The sequence below is a fragment of the Megascapheus bottae genome, chromosome 1 (genome assembly GCF_031878675.1).
Source record: "Megascapheus bottae isolate mThoBot1 chromosome 1, mThoBot2.hap1, whole genome shotgun sequence".
In the NCBI taxonomy this organism is placed as follows: Eukaryota; Metazoa; Chordata; class Mammalia; order Rodentia; family Geomyidae; genus Megascapheus; species Megascapheus bottae.
In genome coordinates, this window is record NC_143509.1 from 91,406,510 (window position 1) to 91,418,624 (window position 12,115).

Consider the following 12,115-nt stretch of genomic DNA (forward strand, 5'->3'; position numbering starts at 1 on the left):
AGAAATATTGATTTCACACATCTTATGAATGAAGTACTACGTATAATGAATGCTACTTGATCATTATGCGGTTGAAGGTATAATATTTGATCTATAAATCTCTTCCAAGCACAGTTGTAAGAAATTAATTACAGATGCAGATTGTTTAAGGTTGTCTTGAATTTTTATTTTTAATTTTAGAAGTAATATATATGCACTCTAAAATGGTTTTTATTGTGGCATTCCCATGGATGTACAAACTACCATGCATATACTTTGAACAATTTAATTTCTTCCACCGTATTTCCATTCTATCCCCATTGTCTCTTGTTTTAAACTGTTTAACAAAGAATCATTGTTTAAAAAAATCCGAAGACTCAAAATTCTTAGCCATTTCTTTGACCAATTTTTTGTGAATAGATTTGTAATTCATAAGTTTCTAATATTGCCCTGATTACTTTCTTTGTTTACCAAGGGCTAGAAGCACACACTCTCTAGTCCCCTTTATATGTGTATATTCAAAACTTTATATCAAATATTTCAGACTATGAACATATTTCTCAAAATAGATGAGAAAATTAAGATCAAAGAAAATTTGGACAAGCAGAGACACCAAGTATCTGTGAGCACAGAATAAAAGAACATGAGAAGGGTAATCTACTTGCCATCAGAAGGAGAGAACTCTGCACACATTTTCGTGTCAAACTCATCATGCTAAGAACTATCAGAAAATAAATACCTATTGTGTAAATCAGATGTTCTATATAGTTGTGTTAAGTCCTAGCAAACATATATAAAAGTTGTATGAAATATAACATTTTGAAATTATGATTTAATCCTATTTATTAAAAAACAAAAAAAACCCCTACTGTTTCAAGCCTGATACTAGAGGCTCCTATTGTACTGCTATCTACTCAGGCAGAAAACAAAAGTCTGTGAGATTCTATTTCCAAAATTTCCAGCATAAAGCTGGGTGGGAGGCACAATCTAAGCAAAAGCAAGTTCTAGTAGCAGAAAATAAAAATCTACCATTTCTATAGCAATCTAAAATTAGTTTACATTAATTATACAATAAATAAATTCTTTTTCTTTTTTAAATTTTAATGTATAGAGGGGTTACAATTACATTAGCCAGCTAGTAGGTGCATTACTTCTCTCACATTGATACCCCTTCTCATGTTTTTGTACGCATTTCCCTCCCCTCACCCCCTTCCAATCATCTTGTTTTCCCTGGGTCTTTGTGAATGCTAGGCAAGCACTCTACCACTAGGCCAAACTCCCAGACTACATATAAACTCATATTATTCGGTACCTTTCAGTTATCTTAATTTTGTCAATATCATGAATGCACCCACTTCAATATTATAAATCCTCCAAAATTTTATTTTGTTTTTACTCTAAAATGTTTCCAAACTATATCAGTTATATGCATATTCTATTTATATGTATGTATTTGTGAGTGTATTTGTATGTACATACATGTATATGTATGTATATATATACCAGTATCTGTCTCACGTTCTCTCTATATATAATGTATATAATTGTAATTATATATTTATTATTTCTATATAATAACATTATTTCTATATAATAACGTATTTAGGATTAAATTTTGCATGTGCAAGAAATCATTCAACCTTTATCCTAAATCTGATTTACTCTGTTTAGTATCATGGTCTCCATTTCCACTGTTCATAATTTCATTCTTCTTTATGGCAAAATACTACTCTATTTTACAGAATGTATACATACACACACACACACACACACACACACACACACACAGGTACAGCTGTATTAAGCAGTCTTGGAAATGTGGCTTAGTGGTATGACATGAGATTTTGGCCTGAGTTCAAGCCTGAGTATTATTTTTTTGTTGATTTTCAATGTTTATACATGCAATGTAAATTACAAATATGAATAACATCACATCATTGAAAGGAAAATGATGTAAAATATTTGATAAGTAAAATTATTGCATTTAATGTCATCTTAAAAACCCAAATCATCAAATACCTTTTTGATATATGAAACAATACCCATTTTCACTAGAGAAAACGTATGCCAACATCAGCTTCTTATAACAAAAAATAAGGAAGTGAAAGCCCTACTTATAGCCTGTCTAGGTCAGGTGATCATGGAAACAAAAAAAATATTAGAATTATTTATTTTATAATTATACACATTGAAGGAAAACATAATAGATAGGAGAGTTCCTTTTCACCATAAATTATTTACACCCATTTATTTAGCTAGAAACACTAGCTTGAGAGGTACTGGTATATTCCATTTGTAATAATTTTTCTACAGAAAACAATTGTCCTATGTCTGGAAAATGTTGAAGAAAATAGTTGCATACATCTTTTCTGTCTTTTTGAGTCTCAATCACTAAGAGTTCCAAGTTCTTTGGGAGAATCTGGGTCTCCTGAATGGCCTGATGAATGCATTAAAATCAAGCAGTGTATTTGGATTCCATAAATACTCTTAAATCCATACAAATGTTGCATGGGTTGTGGAGCTCAGACTTCTCCTACCGGCACTATGGCATCTGAAAAGTATTTGTTTTGAAAGTTTCGCACCAATTTTGTTCTGTTTCTTCTTCTTTAGCCTCTGTACTTCCTTTTCCATTTTCTTTCTTTGTTGTTCTGCTGCTCTCTTTTTTCTGTCTGGTATTTTCTGCTGCCTCAGAACTTCTGCTTTCCAGGCTGCATCTTCCTCCTCCTCCCAAGCATTATTATTTTCTTGCCAAGGGTCTAAGTCACCTAATTCAGACGACTGATGAATAAAAGGCATATCTTGTGTAGCTGCTAGTCTACTAGAGAAACCTATGCTACCATCCAGGATGCCAAAATTGAACGGTTCTCTCTTTTTAATAACAATTTTCTGAGTTTTCCTTATGGTTGGTGTCATGTCCTTAAAATAGTCAGGTTCCAGTTGTTCCAAAGCATTTTGTTGTGATGTCACGTTGCCATTGCTTCCTTCAATCTTTATACTTGTGGGTGTATCTTCATCCCAGGAAGTCCACTCCTCCACATCTGTCTGGATTTGGAACTGAAGAACAATCAACTGTAGTTGGCAAAGATATTTGGTCTACAGTTAATTTTCCTCCTCTGCCAGACCTGCAGAATACTGTTGCTAAGCAGGTACAAACTTTAAATAGCCGAAACTGAGTGATGGCCATAGTGGGAGCCAGAACCTGCCATGAAGGGAGCAAGGCCTGGAGCGGGATGGCAGGTGGGAGCTCTTAAGTGTCAAGCTTCTGGGTTTCCCGGGCCTGTCTTCCCCTGTGCGAGCGCAGCTTAGGGAAGTCCCCCAAGCCTGAGCATTATTTTTAAAAAATCAATATTGGTAATAAAGTTAATTGCAATATTTGATGCTACTAAGAATAATTTTCATAATTATGTCATATACATAGATGTATAGATGTACTTATGTACATATATATTATTTAAATTACATTTAAAAGATCCTAATTTTTAAAGTTGATTTACAGTTTTATAAGGGGACAATGGCTCTCTAGACTTACATAGTCATAGAATAATTTTTAAAAGAATGTCTAGTTTTTTTATTATTTTAGAATAGAGCCTAGGCAGTAATTTCCTTTTATATATTTGGTTTTGGTTTTATTCTCATGTTATTTCCAGAGTCTAAACTCAGGGCTTTTTTTTTCTAAAAGTTGAGCTAAGCCTGAAGGCCAGAATTTTGTTAGTTTCTTGGAATGTCTCTTGAACATTTTTATCTGAGATACAGTTCAACAGAGATTCTCAGATATGAGTCCCTTGACCCACTAGGATGATAAGCTTTAGCCATGGATACTTGTCTTTAATATTCCAAATTCAAATAATTGTAAGTGTATTGCAGTAATTAATTCTGTATTGAAACTGCAAACCCACCAATTTCATGAATTGTACTGCTATAGAATTAAATGTAAATATTTGTTAACTAATTGTAATTACTTTGTTTCACTTTTATTTTATACATTTTTTCTGTCCATTTTATGCTTACTTTGAATTAGGTATCTGTTTATTAAAGCTAAAGTTTTGCTTAAATCTGGGAAGATGGACTAATCTGCAATTAGATTATGTACTATACTCTGTTCTCATTTGAAAGATGAATAAATTCCAGATATTTCCAATGGGAAACAAACAAAATTTAGGTCTAATGATTTCATTTGTATAATTTTCTCAATAGTCAATGATCAGGGAACACAATCACAATCAGGGAAAGCTTTTTCCTGAAGTAGAGGTTAGCTCAGTGCATAGCTATTTGATCAGGTTTCCATTGGCATGTCTCACTACATGATTCCAAGATGGACAGATTAAGTATAACTTTAAAGAAGGTCCTTTTTCTTTATTTCCAGCTAGGATGATTACACATTCAATAATTTTTATTCTCACTTTTAAAGAAAACTGATAATAAATAAACATTTTAAAGGGATTTAGGCTCTCGAGGGAATGAATTCTATCCTCCCAAATGAAAAAAAAGCAGCAAATGATTCCATCATTTATGAAAAATTCCCGTTAATATTAATATCCCAACTTTAATTGGTTCCTCTGGACATTCAATCAACTCAGCATACACAGTTTTACAGAGAACACAACTGTGAATATAATCAAAAGTTTCATGAGTACAACTGTAAAAGTGCAGACAGGAAATTATGGTCATTAACTTGCATAGAGCTTCAGCAACTTTTGAATGTATTTTGACATTCTGTAAATATATTAAGGAATCATTGACATAAAAATTGTATGTTAAGTTAAACTGTATTATTATTTTTTAAGGAAAAGTATTCATCATTGACAGGAATTAGTTTCAAAGGAAACTTCCTGAAGTGATTTTGGGTACTTATGAATATATGTATGCTGTAATATTTATCTGCAGTTTTAAGGTAATATTCTATTCCAGGTTATTATTACAAAAGTTTAAAAATTCACATTCTTTTTAAAAATATTTTTATTGTAATTAATAAAAGGGTTACATGATATTTGCCAGATAGAAAGTGCATTAATTCACATACATTGGTACCCCTTCACATGTCTTGGTACCCATTACCCTCCCCCCCACCTCCCCCACCCATCTTGGTTTCCCCCCTTCCCTATCAAATTTCAAATAACCAAATACAAATAAATTCAATATATCAGATAACAAAGTGAGATACTGTAACAATATCAGATACCCAAGGGACAGCAAACTTTGGAAGAGTAGCAGGCTATAAAATTAACCCTCAAAAATCAATTGCCTTCCTTTACGCCAACAGTGAGGGGAACAAGGCAATAATCAGGAAAGAAACTCCTTTCACAATAGCCTCAAAGAAAATAAAGTACCTAGGAATTAGCTTAACTAAGAATGTAAAGGACCTTTTTGATGAAAACTTTAAAACCCTAAAAAAGGAAATTAAAGCAGAACTAAGGAAATGGAAAAGCCTCCCATGCTCTTGGATTGGAAGAAACAACATTGTGCAAATGACAATCTTGCCAAGGGCTATCTACAAATTCAACGCAATACCCATCAATATCCCAATGGTATTCTTTAAAGAAATAGAAGAGGCAATTCAAAATTTCATATGGAATAATAAAAGACCCCGTATAGCAAAAACACTTCTTAGCAGAAAGAACAGTGCTGGAGGAATTTCAATTCCAAACTTTAGACTCTATTACAGAGCTATAATTATCAAAACAGCTTGGTACTGGCACAAGAACAGGCCTGAATACCAATGGAATAGAACTGAGGACCCAGATATTAAACCACAGACCTATGGCCACCTAATCTTTGACAAGGGAGCCAAAAAAATTCACATTCTTAAAAATTAAAAATTATTTTGTGGCACATCTAGTTTTTGTCAAGATCTATCTATCTATCTATCTATCTGTCTATCTATCTTCTTATATAGAGAGGAATACATTATTGAAATTCAGAGAATAAAATATATAAAGGAAATGTAAATTAAATTAACTCTGGAATTATATGTATACATGTGTATGTATGTATGTATATAGGTATATGTCCCATAGATGTAATCTTATTTTTTGAGTAACTTATCTCTCTCACTTTGGCTTTTAATTTCAAGCAAATATTATTTCCTACATATCTCCCATATCTCTGAGTTGTGTATATCTTGTTTCTTTTTGTTTTTATTGTTTACTGAATATCTTGATCTTGCATTTTGTGGATATATTATACAAAATGCAAGATCAAGATATTCATCAACTTCTCTAAGCGTTAGAGACATTTCAGTGAAAGTAGATTTAATAAGGATAGCTATGATTTACAGTGCTTCAAAGATATCATTAAGATAAAAATACTATAATTCATATCTCTAAACAGTTGAAAAGGAAATTATGGAACAATATATAAAATCTATGTCATTTCTTACTTTGAAGATGATGTGAAAGATATTATTATTCTCCTTAAAAACCTAATAGGTATAACTTTTCTCCTTTAATGAATTATTCTAACTATGACGTATTTTTCCTCCACTTAATTTAATATGTATTCATGTCACATAATTGCTAATGAAATCTATTGAAATAAAATATAAAAGTAAGGAATGTTGCTAAGGTATACATGTATGCTTACTTTGAATTAGCATAAATGAAAAATATGATTTATATAATGTCATAATTTATACTTTTTAGTAACTGGTTTATATTATTAATATATATTTGTAAATACCAAGGTATATATCTAGAGTAGATGAGGCAAGCTGAAAATGCAATTGTTATAATTACATTGTACTAAAGGGTATTGAATATATTTCAATTTTGAGTTTTTTTCTGGGAATTTTGTCATATTACATGTATGGTCACAGACAGAATTGGAAAGAATGAATCTTATCTCACCAAGCAGTACTGAACACGCAGAGGGATGTGTCACACTCTAACTTCCTTTCATAGCTTCTGAAAAGCTCAGGAAAACTTATAAAGCTAAAGAAAGGAAAAAAGCATATAAGAATTCCTAAAGAACAGAATCTCATCTGCAGAGCAGGACAATTGATGAGTCCAACATAGCAAAGATTGCATACATACTTTTGTACATACAAGCTCATGAAAATATTAGGTTGTTAGTTGACAGTTTATTTTCTAGTTTGTATTTCTATAGTATACATTTTATACTCTGAAGCCAGGAAAAAAGAAAATTTAAGACCGGGGACCAGGAATATGCAAATAAAATATATAAAATAGCCTCATGTGAAAAACCTATAGCATTAAGAAGAATTGCTGTTCCATGAGACTCTTAGGTAAGAGAAGCCAAATGCAGAGAATGTATTATTGAAACAATGGAAGCCTTTACTGAGAGAGTCAGATAATTTATTGGACCAGCGAGGTGTAATGTCGGGAGCAAGAGTGGAATCAAACTGTACTTTGATTTGCATCAGATAATTGCTTGATTGTCTTATTGCTTTTTGGCCTTCTCCTGTTCAATTGATCTGAGATTTACCATATGAATGTAACCCCCAACAGTTCCCTGATTAACCATCTGGATGTAACACCTGGCAGTGCCCTGGTCTCCAGAAGGGATAAAAACTTTGAGTTAAGAATAAACGCGGCGGCAGTTTTTGCTTGGGCTGCAGACCTCCTGGACCCGATGTGTTTGTCTCTCTTCTAATTTTTCCAGTCCCTGCCCCTTATTTCAGGAACCCCAATTTGCTGCCGGGAGGCCCCGGCATCTGGCGCCCGAACAGGGACCTGAAAATCTGGGACGAAGGTGAAGGACCCCTCCCTGTGGTGAGTAACACATCGTAGGACTATTAAGAGAGTATAGTCAGGAGTAAAAATTATGGGTCAAGCTAATAGCCATGGGTTATTTCTACCGATCTTAACAGGCCTATTTGAAGCCCACGGAACGTGGGTGGAAAAAGGGGTGCTTCAGAGCTTCCTACAGTTTCTCGAGGAGGCATACCCGAGGTCTATAGAGGAGGAATTCCAAAAAGCTGGCAGCGGATAGGAAAAAGAATTCTAGATTATTATGATGTATATGGCCCCGAAAAGACCCCAGTAGAGGCTGCTACTGTATGGAATTTAGTAAGTGAATACATAGATCCTCTACATGAAAATGCTGAACTTAATCTTGAATTAAGGGAACTTTATGAGTTAAAGGACCCTTCTGAAGAACCTGAGGCTGAGCCATATGCCGCAGCCCAAGAGAGTCCAAGTGAGATCTTGAAAAGGGAACAACAACCAGTAGATATTGAGTATCAGAATTCAGGTTTGAATACCAAGGAGGAAAGTTATGATGAGTCATTGGAGGGCCGGGTGGCTACGATAGAGAAGAAGTTAGAAGAAATGCTACATCTTCTATCGAAAATGGGGACAGAGCAGAGAGCCCCCCCAGAAGTAGGAAAGAAAGATGACCCTCAGGCGACTATGGTGTCTGATTCTAAACCTTACCCCTCACACCCACCGCCTCCGGCTGCAGCCTTACGGCCTCAATCCCTTTCTCAACCTTTAGGCAAGCCTAAAGGCCCTAGCAACAAGTCCCTTTTAACAGGCACTACAACCAGGCACAGTGCATCGCAATTAAACCTGACTCAGGCTGCTAGAGAGAGGGAAGGTATTTCAGGGCCTCGATGCTTCCCTAGTTTAGTTGATCATGATGAACAAGTATACCATCAACCTGTTCCTGTTAAACTATTACAGGATTTAAAAAATGCCTGCTCCCAATATGGGCCAACTGCCCCTTTTACTCAAGTAATATTGGAGGCTGCGTGTGCTGGTATTGCATGCCCAAATGACTGGAAGCGGCTTGCCAGAGCATGCCTTAGTGCAGGAGAGTACTTATTATGGGAGACAGAGTTCACTGCACAGTGTCGGGCTAAAATTGAAACAAATAGGTCTAAGAACCTGCCATACACTGTTGATCAGTTGTTAGGAGAGGGAACCTATAAAAACACCGAAGATCAATTGGGTTATGCAAAGGAGGCCTATTTACAAATAAATGCTGCGGCGAGAGAGGCTTGGAAAAAGTTACGCAATTCCAATCGTACAAAAAATCTAGTAGAAGTTAAACAGGGACCGAATGAACCTTATCTAGAATTTTTGTCTCGATTAATGGAGACTGCAGACTGCCTAGTACAAGATGAGAATGCAAGGAAGAGTATAGTTAGACACATAGCCTATGAAAATGCCAACGCCGCCTGTCAGGCGGCTATCAGACCCCATAGGAATAAGGGAGGAATCACGGACTTTATTTCACTGTGTGCTGATATTGGACCCTCCAATGTACAAGGCCTTACTTTAGCCGCCGCTCCTCAAGGAAAGACTGTTACTGAGTCTCTAAAATATAGAGATCAGCGGCATTCTCGGGATGCTAGACCCCCAGGGCGTTGCTTTTCTTGTGGACAAATAGGACATTGGATGACGCAATGCCCACGCCAGGCCAGGCAAAAGAGAGAAAAATCACCTGGCACATGTCCACGCTGTGGTAAAGGGAAGCACTGGGCTAAAGATTGCAAGTCAGCAACAAATTGCAATGGCCGCCCGCTTTCGGGAAACTGGAGAAGGGGCCAGCCCCTGGCCCCGCAAAACCATGGGGCAGTCCCTCCCTCTTCTCGGCCACAAGTGCATCTTCTAACAACCCCCCCAAGATCAGTCTCCAGCCTCCTCCGTGCCACCCCAGGCAGTGCAGGATTGGACCTCTGTTCCTCCACCTGCTCAGTATTGACCCCAGAGATGGGGACACAAGCTCTCCCCACGGGGGTCTTCGGCCCCCTTCCCCCGGGAGTGGCTGGATTGCTGTTAGGGCGAAGTAGCTCAGCCCTTAAAGGGATACAGATTACACCTGGCAAAATTGACCAGGATTTTACTGGAGAAATCAAAGTTATGGCCTCTGCCCCGAAACACGTGGTATCGATCCCAGCCGGTCAAAAATTGGCACAACTAATACTCGTCCCTTTACCTCCCGGGGAGACTACTAATTCCCCATGTGGACAGAGAGGATTTAGATCTTCTGATATCTATTGGGTACAAGGCATAAAACAAGAGAGGCCTGAGATGACTATATTTATACAAGAAAAGCCCTTTAAAGGAATATTAGACACTGGAGCAGATGTGTCTGTGATATCTAAGAAACATTGGCCAGCCCAATGGCCCCTGACAACCTCTATGACTTCCCTACAGGGGGTTGGGCAAGCAACTGACCCACAGCAGAGCAGTGCGATCCTTGTTTGGAGAGATGAGGAAGGGCACTCTGGTCATTTTCAGCCATTTGTCATGGATCATCTGCCAATTAATTTATGGGGTCGTGATATCATGGAAAAAATGGGAGTGTATATGTTTAGTCCTAGTGCTGCGGTCACTAAGCAGTTACTTGATCAAGGCCTCCTCCCCTTTAGGGGACTAGGCCGAGCAGCACAGGGGGAGCTAGAGCCGCTCCAACCCCAGTCTCGCCCTACGAGACAAGGATTAGGGTATTCCTTAATGGGAGCTGTCGTTTGTCCTGCCCCTCATGCTGATCCCATAAATTGGCTCTCTGAAGAACCGGTATGGGTCGAACAGTGGCCTCTTTCACTAGAAAAGATCATTGCAGTACAGCAGCTGGTACAGGAACAGCTGGACTTGGGGCATGTGGCCCCTTCTAACTCTCCATGGAATTCTCCAATTTTTGTTATAAAGAAAAAGTCAGGTAAATGGAGGCTGTTACAGGATTTGAGAAAAATAAATGCCACAATGGAACTGATGGGGGCCCTACAGCCTGGCTTGCCTTCACCCATGGCAATCCCAAAGGATACTTATAAGATTATTATAGATTTGAAGGATTGTTTCTATACTATACCCCTGGCGCCTCAAGACTGTAAGCGCTTTGCCTTCAGTGTCCCCTCTGTTAATTTTAAAGAACCCATGAAGCGATATCACTGGCTTGTGCTTCCACAGGGCATGGCAAATAGCCCAACTTTATGTCAAAGTTTTGTAGCTAGAGCCATTTCTTCCACTCGTGAAAAATTTTCTTCTGTTTATATTGTTCATTATATGGATGACATCTTGTTGGCTTGTTCTGACCCTATCGTCGTACGACAAGCCTTTGGACAACTAAAGCAAGATCTGAGCCTCTTTGGCCTTATAATAGCAGCTGAAAAGGTTCAGGAACACCCCCCTTTTACATATCTAGGCCATATATTAGGCCCACACTATTTTAAAAGCCAAAAAATACAATTAAAAACTTCACACTTAAGAACTCTTCATGATTTTCAGCAATTCTTAGGAGATATAAATTGGCTTCGGCCTTATCTAAAGCTCTCCACAGGAGAGTTAAAACCCCTCTTTGATCTCTTAAAAGGAGATACCAACCCTACATCCTTGCGCGAATTAAATCCTGACGCCAGGAGGGCCATCCAAATTGTAGAAAAGGCAATTTCCCAGCAACAAATGACCTATTGTGACTATTCTAAACCCTGGGGAGTTTACATTTTAGCTACTTCTCACTCCCCAACTGCTGTATTGTGGCAGGATGGCCCACTTTTATGGCTTTATCTACCATCAACACCTGGCAAAGTGCTGACCCCCTACTACGAATTGGTAGCTAATCTGATACACATGTGCCGAGTGGATTCCCGTAAATATTTAGGTCAGGAACCTCATTTTATCTGTGTCCCATATAATCTACAACAACAAGATTGGCTATTCGCCCATTGCGATCCTTGGGCCATTGCTTGGGCCAATTATACGGGAAAAATTTTGCATCACTACCCGTCTAACAAACTTCTCCAATTTGCTGCGTGTCATACGTTTCTATTTCCTTCCATAGTACAGGCCTCGCCTTTATCTTCTGCCGCTTTGGTATTTACAGATGGATCCTCAAATGGAACGGCTGCTTTGACCATTAATGGGAAAACTCAATCTTGGGTTACAGGTTTTCCTCCGCCCAAGAGGTGGAATTAGAGGCTGTTTTACAAGCACTCGTCCTGTTACAAGACGAGCCCTTTAACTTATACTCAGACAGTCAATATGTAATTCGTGCTCTTCAAGTCATAGAAACTGTTCCCTTTATTGGAACTACTAACTCCAATATTCAGACCCAATTTCGCCAAATACAAACTTTGCTTTGTTCTCGCAACCACCCCTGTTTTTTTGGCTTTGTTCGAGCTCACACTAATCTTCCTGGCCCTTTAAGTGAGGGCAATGCGGTCACTGACTCTGCC

General features: G+C 37.5%; 1 pseudogene; it reads right to left on the bottom strand.

Moving 5' to 3' along the window:
- Positions 1-2,466: 2,466 nt before the first annotated feature.
- Positions 2,467-3,181, bottom strand: LOC150069584 (receptor-binding cancer antigen expressed on SiSo cells pseudogene; annotated as a pseudogene).
- Between the last annotated feature and the right edge of the window lie 8,934 nt (positions 3,182-12,115).